Source organism: Piliocolobus tephrosceles, chromosome 4 (genome assembly GCF_002776525.5).
Source record: "Piliocolobus tephrosceles isolate RC106 chromosome 4, ASM277652v3, whole genome shotgun sequence".
Classification (NCBI taxonomy): domain Eukaryota; kingdom Metazoa; phylum Chordata; class Mammalia; order Primates; family Cercopithecidae; genus Piliocolobus; species Piliocolobus tephrosceles.
In genome coordinates, this window is record NC_045437.1 from 119,726,837 (window position 1) to 119,738,375 (window position 11,539).

The 11,539-nt window shown below is 46.3% G+C and overlaps 1 protein-coding gene across 1 annotated transcript in view; it reads right to left on the minus strand.

Annotated features, from left to right (window-relative positions):
* Nucleotides 1–10,048, minus strand: part of GABRP (gamma-aminobutyric acid type A receptor subunit pi) — a 40,126-nt gene extending 30,078 nt beyond the window's left edge. The window contains exon 1 of the mRNA XM_023218762.1: nucleotides 9,966–10,048. The gene's annotated coding sequence lies outside the window, so the exon portion shown is untranslated. The remainder of the gene's footprint in view (nucleotides 1–9,965) is intronic.
* Nucleotides 10,049–11,539: the final 1,491 nt, after the last annotated feature.

The following is an 11,539-nucleotide window of genomic DNA, read 5'->3' on the forward strand; positions in this document are numbered from 1 at the left end:
TCTATCTATCTATCTATCTATCTATCTATCTATCTATCTATCTATCTATCTATCTATATCTAATCCATCTTCATCACCATTATCTGTCAATCTGTCTACCTATCCTGTGTTTAATCTTCCCAATCATATTGATAGTATTTTCATTGCAAGGGATTTGAATTGTACTTCTATGCAGACATCCAGTAAATATGTTAAGAGACTGATTACCTCTGGTGGCCAGGGAAAGCCAGATCTTAAGTTAAAGTAGGTATAAGATGTCTTATCTCCCACTTTCAAACAATGCTTCAATCTAGTGCCAGCTTCTTCTTAGATTTTCTTCAGATCAAATGAAGAAATGCCTGGAAGGGGAATTTCCAGGAAAACTAGGTTCTTCTCCTGTATTCCCAGGCATTCTTGCTCCGTGGATCCGGAAACCCCAGCAACCTCCGCACCATCCAATTCACCTCATTTCCAAGTGTGACCTCTGGTCTCAGGAGGCCTAAGGTCAGTGTTAGGATGTTCAGGATGTTCAGATGTACTGCCCACAGGATACTGATCTCAGTATCCACCTCTTACTCCACATGGTCATGCTCTCTCCTAGAAGGTGTCCCAGAAAAACACAGGCGAGGGTACATAGATATATCTTGCCTCGTACCTCAATCATAATGCATGCAGGATACTAAGTCATAATAACACCATACATTTGCATAGTGCTTTGCAGTTTTCAGAGCCTTTGACTGTGCATATGCTTTATCTTTGAGCCATATAATAATCCTGTGAAGCAGGCAAGGCCTCTTTTTAAATTGTCGTTTTGCAGATGAGGAAGGTGCGCTAGTCAGCCAGCTATTAAGGGGTGGAGTCAGCATGAACTGGAATCCGGGTCTTTGAATTTCAAATCAGCCACTTACTCCACAAGTCCATTCATTAATAGTGGGGAGTACAGTGAAACAGAGTTCAACTAAAGCAGGGGACAGAGAAAATCTTTGGGTCTTTCCCTTGCCTGGGACACTGTGGTGGGAAAAGATTACTTTTTGCACCTGTGCTTCCCGGGAAATACTACCTGTCAGAACTGAATACCCTTCTCACCTGTAATCCCAGCTGGAAATTCTAGGATAATCTCAACCCTCTCGTCTTCCTTCTTCCCCCACCCTCAACACCTGATGGACCATCACTTTTGATACCTCATTCTGTCTTATCTCCCAATGTCTGGCTCAGCATCTCCTCATCTTAGAAATGGACATCTCCAAAAAGAGGCCTGAATGGCTCTGTGCAAGATGAGGCTTTGAATTATAGGAGAAAATATGAGAACTTCTATGGCTTCAAACAATGGGAGAGATATTGTACTTTACTAATATATACTATGTGCATGGATACTGGCTGCTCACCAGTGTGATGGGCAGACTGTCCAAGGTCATGTACAGCGGGGCCAAGCCACGTGAACCTGAGGATGGAGCGGGGGCTTTACAACATGGAGGGCTTGGTCTTGCAATCCTTTGCTTTAGGACCAGGTTAAATGGATTGATGCTTTGTTTTCACCAAATTAACCCTAAATTGATGTGTGGCTTAAAAAAAGATTTTTGCAAAAACAAACTACTGAAAGAAGATAACACTAATAATGGAAACAGCAAGAAAATAGTAGCACTGACACTTCCCTCATCTTCACCTAATTAAACATCTTCCAAATGAAGAGTTTTCAAACTCTTGTTAAAAAAATAAAAGTGCCAATGACAAATGTGGAAGAACAATTGATCAACATCAGAGAAGATGACCTTTCCTAACTGAATTTAGACACAATTTGTCTCTAAGTATTTCTGTTTTCTCCTCATTGGGAAACTAGAAGATAGCCTTATATTCCGGTTTGTCTTATTTTTGGACAGCAGCCATATGTTATTTTATGTTATTTTACTACTCTATTTGCCTACATTATCAATTTGCATAATTGGCAAGATAGAAAAATTATTACTATAGCGAGCACAGCCAATGTAGTGCCTTTTCCATTTGGATCTCTGCACTTTAGTAAGGTATCATTTTTTTCAATTCTGAAAGCGATTAGAACTAAATATCAAAATAATTTGAACTTAAAACTAGTCTTCTAAATATCGTATACAAAAGTTTAATATGAAAATAATACAAACATGATAAAACATAACAACCTTGGTACAAATATTAGTTTTCATAAAAATTTGTTTCAGTGAAAAGGGTTTTCCTGGGTATGGTTAACAAAATAAAAGCTTAAAGAGTAGTGTTATGTTGTCTTTCATCTTTATCTCACCCATTTAAATGCTTCTTTTTTTTGTATATCTTACCACACATACCATGTATTAGGATATAAGACAGTTTCTAAATAAATTAATGTACACAGGTTGAGAGCATAGGATCAAAAAAGTGTGGAGACAGTTGGGCCAGGCTCTTGAGGAAGTTCCTGACTGTTTTTTCAGCCTCCAAATATATTCCCCTCTTGTCGATCACCAGGCTGATCTTCATAAAAACCCAGAGGGGATCAAGCAACTTCTCTGATTTCAGTTCTGTGTTGAGGTGAGCAGGTGGCAAAGGGTGGCAGCCCTAGTTGCTGGGCAACTTCAGGGGCTGGGCAGGTAATGTGATGTATGAAGGCTGAGTGTAACGACTGGTGGAAACCATGGTGAACAGGAGAGTTCTTTGCCTAAAAACATTCCAATTTGAAAAAATGTAAACGTGGACAGGCAACAAAAAATACCGCTGTGGCCTGGATCCTATGTGGGAGCTGGCAATTATAAGTTCGGAGCAGGTCAAGACCAACCTTGTTTCTCTGGAAAACGCTGTGCATCTCTCCAGACAGGTCCCTTGCGGCTTCCTCCCACTCTGTGCATTGTGGTCATTCCTAGTTTGTGCTAACTTTGCTCTGTGATATCTTCTTCCTGGCCAAGGAAGCTTTAGCTAAACTAAAACTGGCCCTGATGTTCTCTCCTCTGTGGAGCGCCTTGACTTCCCTTGGTAACTTTCTCTCCTTGTGCTGCCCTTGTACATTGCTCTTGCTGGGCCTTACTGGGCTCAACAGTCATGGACCTTCCTGTCTCTACCACTAAGCAAGGGCTTAGCTAGGGCTCCCTGAGGTCAGGCACCTTGTTCTATTAATTGTTACATCCCCAATGTTGAAGTCAGTGCCTTGATCACATCGTGGGTCTTCAAAAAGTCTACTGAGCCAATGAACAAATGCAATCAATGGTATCTGCACATCTGGGTAACAGCATTAGTATTATGAGCCTCTTATATTTGCTTCTAATTTCTTTATTTTCTATTTTTTGAGATAGAATCTCACTCTGTCGCCCAGGCTGGAGTGCAGTGGCATGATCTCATCTCCCTGCAACCTCTGCTTCCTGGGTTCAAGCAATTCTCCTGCCTCAGGCTCCAGAGTACCTGGGATTATAGGCATTTGCCACTGTGCCCTGCTAAGTTTTGTATTTTTAGTAGAGATGGGGTTTCACCACGTTGGCCAGACTGGTCTTGAACTCTTGACCTCAGGTGATCCTTGGCCTCCCAAAGTGCTGGAATTACAGGTGTGAGCCACTGCTCCCAGTCTGCTTCTAATTTCTAATAATAATAACTGCATACCTTCCTCTTGCTACACTGCACAACCACACTCCCCGCCCTGCCGCAGCTCCAAGGCATAAACCTCTAGATTCTAGAGATGCTTAAAGGACTGGAGAAAAAAGGCAATGGCAGGTGGTAAAAACTCATTTCTCAGCCATGTCACTGCAGTGGAGACAAACCATGCAGGTAAGGCAGTGTTTCCCAAGATGTGGCCTGTCCAGAAGTGCTTCTGTCAGAAGGGATCACCAGGGGTACTTGTTAAAATGCACATTCCTGGGTCTCTCCCCAGACCTACCGAATCAGAAGATCAAGAAATGAGACCTAGGAATCTGAATGTCAATCAGCTTCCCAGATAATTCTTATTCATACTAAAATTTGAGGACTATGACTATAAGGTAGAGCTCTCATTTCATTCTTCATTGATTCAGTTAATAAATATTACCGAATGCCTACTCATTTCATGCCAGGCACTGTGCTAAGTGCTGGTGGAATAATGCTGCTTCAGTCGCACCTGGCCTTTCCTTTGAACCTTGCAGTTTAGAGGTGGAGACAGACAATACCTAAGAAACACATTTAGGCTGGTCACAGTGGGCTCACACCTGTAATCCCAGCACTTTGGGAGGCTGAGGCTTGCGGATCACTTGAGGTCAGGAGTTTGAGACCAGCCTGGCCAACATGGTAAAACCCCATCTTTACTAAAAATACAAAAATAAGCCAGGTTTGGTGGTGCATGCCTGTAATCCCAGCTACTCATGAGGCTGAGGCATGAGAATAGCTTGAACCTGGGAGGCGGAGGCTGCAGTGAGCAGAGATTGTGTCATTGCACTCCAGCCTGGGCAACAGAATGAGACTCTATTTCAAAAGAGAAAGAAAGAAAGAAAAAGAGAGAGAGAGAGAAAGAGAGAGAAAGAAAGAAAGAGAGAGAAAGAAAGAAAGAAAGACAGACAGACAGACATATGTAACTACACTGTGTGATAAGAGCTCTGAAATACAAGAAATGGAGCAGGGCTGGCCGGGTTAGATGGAGTGACTTAGGAATGTCTCTTCAAGAGGTGACATTTAAGCTGATTCCTAGAGGGTGGGAAGGAGTTGGTTATGTGTCGAGGAGGGCAGGGGAGGCAGGGCAGGGCCTGGGGGCAGAGCTCTCTCAGGGGTTGCAGGAAGGCTGGGCAGCGGCTGGGGGCAGAGCTCTCTCAGGGTTTCAGGGAGCACCCCTAGCCCAGGCAAATGGGTCCTGACTGGAGGAGAAGCAGAGGCTGGCCTTCCGCCTTGTCAGCAGCTTCCCTATCTCAAACCCTGGGAAACTGGAATAGCTATGGTAACATAAACCCCAGGTTAGACTTGGAATCTTTCACAGCCCTTGGGGTTCAGCCAGACTCCCACAGTCTGAGAACCCCCAAAGCCAGGAGAGGTCTCCACCCACTCTCTCCAACCCTTGGTGCTTTGTTCTCTTTCTCTCAATCAGCCTTTTATTCTGAGCTGCTAAGTCACTGGCACCTTTAGAAGACTGTCAGAAGCTGAGGTTATTAAAGACCTCAAGCCACAGACACAATCACTGGCACTGTGGGTCCCAGGGCAGGTGAGGGAAGCTGGGTTGGATCTCCCGAAAGCAGTCTGAGTCCCTGCTGAGGACAGACCATCCACACCCTTTACTGTGCATCGTGGGAAGCTGCTCCCAAGGAGGGGCGGCCTGGATGAAAGATTTGTGGCCGACACTGTAATCCCAGCCGTGGAGACTGGGGACCGTTCCAGGGAAACAACCTCACCAAGTCCCCGGCATCGCTTTACCCGTGGTAAAGAGCTCAGGCACAGCACACCCAGCCTTCCCAGGTTCCCTCAACTTAAATCAATAATAAAATACATTAAAAAATGAAAAAGCATTAATGTCATTGCCAGAGGGTCAGGCTATGCATGCATTAGTTTCATTTATCAAAATGCGTCCCTGGTCAGTTTCCAGGGGTTCTTGATTCCAAATATCCTTCTGCATCTTCTACAGCATGTTTTAGAGCTGAGTGGGGCTTCTTATTTCTCCATTTCGTTCACCAAGTTGACCCTGCCCACCTTGGCTTGGCATTTTCCCTGGGAGTTAAAGGGCTCTGCTGGGTGAGGGGTGCTGCGGGTCTGTGTATCACAGGGGATAGAAGGTCTCTGCGGTGAGGCCAGCCGAGCTTGGAGCTCTGGGATGGTGGGTCTTGTTTGGAATTAGACATTTTAGTCTATGTGGCTGAGTGAAACAGAACACAAACATTGGAGTCAAACCTGGCTTCTGGTTTCTTGGCTCTGTGATCTTGGCAAATCACCAACTTTCAGTTCTCAGTTTCAGTTTTTCTTCTGTAAAATGGGGATAACAATACCTACTTTGTAGTATAAGTAGACTATCTTACATTTTGCCCTGGTACAGGCCGTGCTCAATATGTTTTTTTTTTTTTTAAATTTTTATTATTTTTTTTTAGATGGTGTCTTGCTCTGTCATCCAGGCTGGAGTGCAGTGGCACGATCTTGGCTCACTGCAACCTCTGCCTCCCAGGTTCAAGTGATTCTCATGCCTCAGCTTCCCAAGTAGCTGGGATTATAGGTGTCTGCCACCATGCCTGGCTACTCTTTGTATTTTTTAGTAGAGATGAGGTTTCACCATGTTGCCCAGGCAGGTCTCGAACTCCTACCCTCAAGTGATCTGCCCACCTTGGCCTCCCAAAGTGCTGGGATTACAGGTTTGAATCACCACGTCCCACTCAAAATGTATTTTTTAATCTGTAATTTCAGACCCAGGGCCCTGAGTAGCCAGTTGCACCCTCCCTGTAACTATTTGGTGTTGTAAGATGCTGGCATGGCACCCAGCGCCAGAAGCCTACCAGCCCCAAGGTGCTAGGGTCAGCACACGTGGACGGGATCTTTGCAGCCCCGAGTTCTTAGGGTTCTGCAACAGCATGGGCCTGCTTGGTTGGCTCTAGAGCCTTGGGATACAGATCTCATGGGCTGGGGCTCACTTCACTGACCTTCACAGCAGCTCAACACCATCGTCAGGGCAAACCCAAGCCGCAGCTGCCAACCACTTCAGATAAAAACAGACCCACAGCAAAGTTTTCTATTTCTTAAAAGATAGCAATTTTATTATTTTGTCCTTTCAACAAAATTTGAAAGCCAACTGTGTGTCAGGTGCTCTTCTAGGTGTTAGTGACACAGCTGTGAACAAAATAGGTAGAGTCCCTGCTTAAGTGAAATGTATATCCTATAGAGAAGAGACCAGAAAATAAAGAAATATATACAGATGTTGATGCAATGTTGGGTAGGAATAAACGCTATAAAGAAATGTAAAGCTGGCTCACGGGGACAGGGCATGATGAGGCTTCTATTCAGATGGACTTAAAATAGAATGTCTCTTTGAAGAGGTGACATTAAAAGGAGGCCCAAAGGAAAGAATGCTGTCCTATTCTCACTCTCCTCCTCCACCCTCATTCTGCTCTGGTCAGCATTATTCCTGGAATTCTACTACAATCAGGTCACTTCCCAGCTTAAAGATCCTTCAGTGATTATTTTCTGAAAAAGCTGGAACATCTTTGGCATGGCACTCAAAAGATTTCCGGATATGGTCCCAAAGATCACTTACTCTGTGACTCCTCCGTTTCAACCCACCCTGAACTACTCACACTTCTCCAAATGCCGCCAGGTGGCTCACGCTGCCTCTTTTTTTTCAACCCCTACCTTCCCCTAGTCTTTGCACCTGCTGTTCCCCTGCCTGGAACGCCCTTTGTCTTCTCCCTCTTATCCATCAGGCCAACCTCAGTAGGTCCCTTGGAGGCCCTCCTGTCCCAACCAGGTTTTCTCCCCATCCTCTAGGCTGACCCCTTGGATAGCACCCACCATACCATGAACCACAGGATCCTTAGTTGGTATCCTTGCCTGTCCCCCATACCAGACTATGAGCCCCTACAGAAATTATTTGCATCCATCCTTAATTCTTAGTATAGAACCAAACACATAGTAGGTGTTGACTGGATTAATAAATAACGGAGAATAATTCATTCTGTTTATTCTCCATCACTTGGATGGGGAGCCCTTTTCAGCATGGCTTATTAAAAAATTTTTATGGCACATAGTAGGTATATATATTTACGGGGTACATGAAACACTTTGATGCAGGCATGCAATGTGTAATAATTATGTCAGGGTAAACGGGGTTTCCATAACCTCAAGCATTCATCATTTCCTTGTGGTACAAACATTCCAATTGTACTCCCTCAGTTATTTGAAAATGTACAACAAATTATTGCTGTCTGTAGTCACCTTATTCCACTATCCATAACAGATCGTATTCATCGTATTGCTTTCATTGCATATTTTGTACCTGTCAATCATCCCTACATCCCCCCAACCCCACTACCCTTCCCGGCCTCTGTTAACCATCATTCTACTTTTCTATCCCCGTTAGTCAAATTGTTTTAATTTTTAGCTCCCACAAATGAATGAGAATATGAGAAGTTTGCTTTTCTGTGCCTGGCTTATTTCATTTAACATGTCCCCCAGTTCCATCCATGTTGGAAATGACAAGATCTCATTTGCAAAATCAGCATTTCCCTAACTGCCTCTACATGTCAACCACATTTCATATTCCAATATTCGCCATCCCAGGCATTCTGTCCGCCATACCCTGCTCTTTTCATTTTTCCCGCCTTATCTCCCTCTAGCACCCTCCACCATGGAGTCATTGGTTATGTTGATTGTTTATTACTGATTGATCTCCTCCCTGTGGAGCGCAAGCTTCACATGGGTGGGGTCTTTATCTGTTTTCTCCCTGCTGTATTCCAGTGCCTGGCACATGGTAGGGGAACACATTCGTTGAATGAATCACAGCAACTCAATGCTGCTGGCATTTCAGGATTCCTGCTTGGGAACAGAGAGAGAGCCAGGGAGGTAGCCTTGCCCACGGAGGCACAACCAGTGAGGCTGACGGCAGGTTCAAGTCCCCTCACAGCCTGAACTCTTGCAGCTCTGTGGGCTGCTTCTCAGTGTCCTGATCCACAACCAGATTGAAAAGTGAGCCCGCTGGCTCAGGAGCTGTGCCCTGGTTACAGCTGGTTCTCTCCTTGCTGCTCGTGGTGGGGTTGTGCTGGATTTCTTCATGCTCAGCAGTAGAGATTAAAGACACCTGGCTTAGGGTGGGGATTGGGGGTGGGTGGGAGGCCGGCAGGTGATTTGGTGGAGAGGCTTGGTTTGCACAGACCCTCCCACTTCCGCCTCCCAAAGCACAGAGATTACAGGTGTGACCCACCTTGGCTGGCCAAGAATTCAGGTTGCTAATCCCTTCAGCATGCATTTGCTTTGTAAACAGTCCTGTAGCCAGCTCAGGTGTGGCCCTGATTTGGCCTAGCCGGGCCTCTTCCCCGGACTTCCCAGAGGTGCTGCCCTGCTGCCGCTGCTGTCTCTCCAAAACTCTGGCAAGCCCACCTCAAATTCTAAAGGGGGCTGGGCACGGTGGCTCACGCCTGTAATCCCAGTACTTTGCGAGGCTGAGGCAGGCAGATCACAAGGTCAGGAGATTGAGACCATCCTGGCTAACATGGTGAAACCCCATCTCTACTAAAATACAAAAAATTAGCCTGGCATGGTGGCGGGTGCCTGTAGTCCCAGCTACTTGGGAGGCTGAGGCAGGAACATGGCATGAACCTGGGAGGCAGAGATTGCAGTGAGCCGAGATAGCGCCACTGCATTCCAGCCTGGGTGACAGAGCAAGACACCATTTCAAAAAAAAAAAAAAAATTCTAAAGGTGTGCTGAGGGCTCCAGTGAGGCACACTTAGTGTGCCCCCCAAACTGAGTCCTCACCTTCTCCCATCCGTGCCCCCATCTCCTCGCCACCCCCCATCCCCCTGCCACCATGCCCCACACACATACCAGGCTCAGTCACACCTCTGCCTGTACACACCCTGCCTGCCTGTCCTTCTTCCTGGGAGACCTGCCCCTTCTTTTTCCACTTACTGAACTGTTCCTCCTTCTACAAGAGCCAGACCAAGGGCTGCACTCTCTGGGAGGCCTTCTTGCTGCCTGGCCCTCTACACACACACACACACACGTGCACAAAGATACTCTGTATACATACATACCTTGTATACACACACACAGACACATGCACATACAAGGGCACAGACACACACAGCACCCAGATTCTTCACACATAGACATGCAGTTGTACACACAGACAAGACACCTGTACCGTATACACTATTCACACAGTCACATGCATATAACATATGCACATACACCCATAAACCCCTTCCCCTCCCCATGCACACAGTCCCGTATTCCCTCCCAAATACCCCCACTCACATACACAGATGTGCTCCACCACCCCTCCTTCCCCACACCCATCACATAGCTGCCTCAGCCCCGTACTCCCTCCCCTCAACAGCAGCTGCTCACCGCTTCTCTACGCTGCTGGGCCTGGCTATTCTTCAGCAGGTCCTGCCCTGCACCATGGCATGTTCTTTCCCTGTCCCTCACTCCTTGACTGACAGCCCTGTCTGAGCCCCAGTCCTTAACACTGGCATCTGGCACACAGGAGGGAAAATTGACTGGGAGGTGAATGAATGAATCCAAGGGAGCTCAGAAGTGAAGGGTGAGGCTGAAATGAGCCCTAGAAATGATTTGGGCCAGGCGTAACAACCAGGAGAGTGCAACCCTGGGTATCAGAGGACTGGGACAGGACAAGGGTATCTTTGCTTTGAATATCAAAAACAAACAAGCAAACAAAAACACAAACAAAGAAGAAACAAAACAATAAAACAGCTTCCCGGGTGACTCTCATGGCATTCTTGGTTGAGAACTGCCTGTCAGGACCACCAGCCCCCTTTTTTTTACACACAGGAGAAGCAGATGGTTCCACCCCACACAGTAGGGTCAGGAGCTGAGTCCGGGCATGGTGGTGTTGACTGAGCCTGCCTCACAGAGCTCATGAAGTGTGCAGGCTGTGAGATGATCACTCCATAGGCAGAAAGAAGACAGGAGGGCTGATCTGCACCAGCTCTGGATTGCTGGGGGTGGGAATCCTAAATGCCTTTGTTTGGGGAGTAGCAGGTGCAGAGCAGTGGCCTTAGGTCAGGGGTAGTTTTGCCCCCAGTGGACATGGAGCAATTAATGTCTGGAGACATTTTTGATGGTCCCAATTAGGGGGCAGGTGCTATTTGTACCTGGGGTAGATACCAAGGTTGTTGCTAAACATCTTGTGATGCACAGACAGCCTCCGTAACAAAGAACTATCCAGCCAAAAAAGTTAGCAGTACCACGGTTGAGAACTCCTGGTGTAGACAGAAGAACACGGGCTTTTGAAAGATATCCCAGCTCTGTGTGTGACTCTGGACAAATCACTTCCCTGATACCTCTGAACCTGGATTTTCTTGTTTGCAAAGGCGATAATCACGCCTATCATAGGGTTATCGTGAGAATCAGCTTTCACTGCAAAGCACCTAGCCCAACACAGGGCACATGGAAGGTGCTTAATAATCCGTGGCTTTCCGGAGCATCCTCTGCATCTGCGGCGAAATTCCACCTTCCTTTTCTTTTCTTCCTAAAGACTTCCATATTCCCCTATGCCAAGATTTTTCAGGATCCGCCTCCTAGCATCTCCCTGATCTCTTGACTTTGGAGGTAACCCTGCTCTGTCCAGGCCTTCCTCTCTTTGAACTTCATGTGCATATAAGGGGGTATTCTGAGTCCATCATCTTCCTCAATCCTTTTACCTGGAGTAATACCCGTCCTTTCCCATTTCCCTGCTCTTGAAACCTTTCTCATTCTTCAAGACACACTTCAAATGGCTCTTCCTTTTCAGAACCTGCTATCTCAAGTGACTCTCTTGTCCCATAGCACTTTGTCCCCATAATATGTGTTATTAATCACTGTGGGCAGCACCCCCCGTCCCACATCCCATTGCTTGGCATAGACTAGGGACTAGATAAATTGTGGAACTGAAGGGTTTTCTGCAAGCTGTTTTAGGAAAT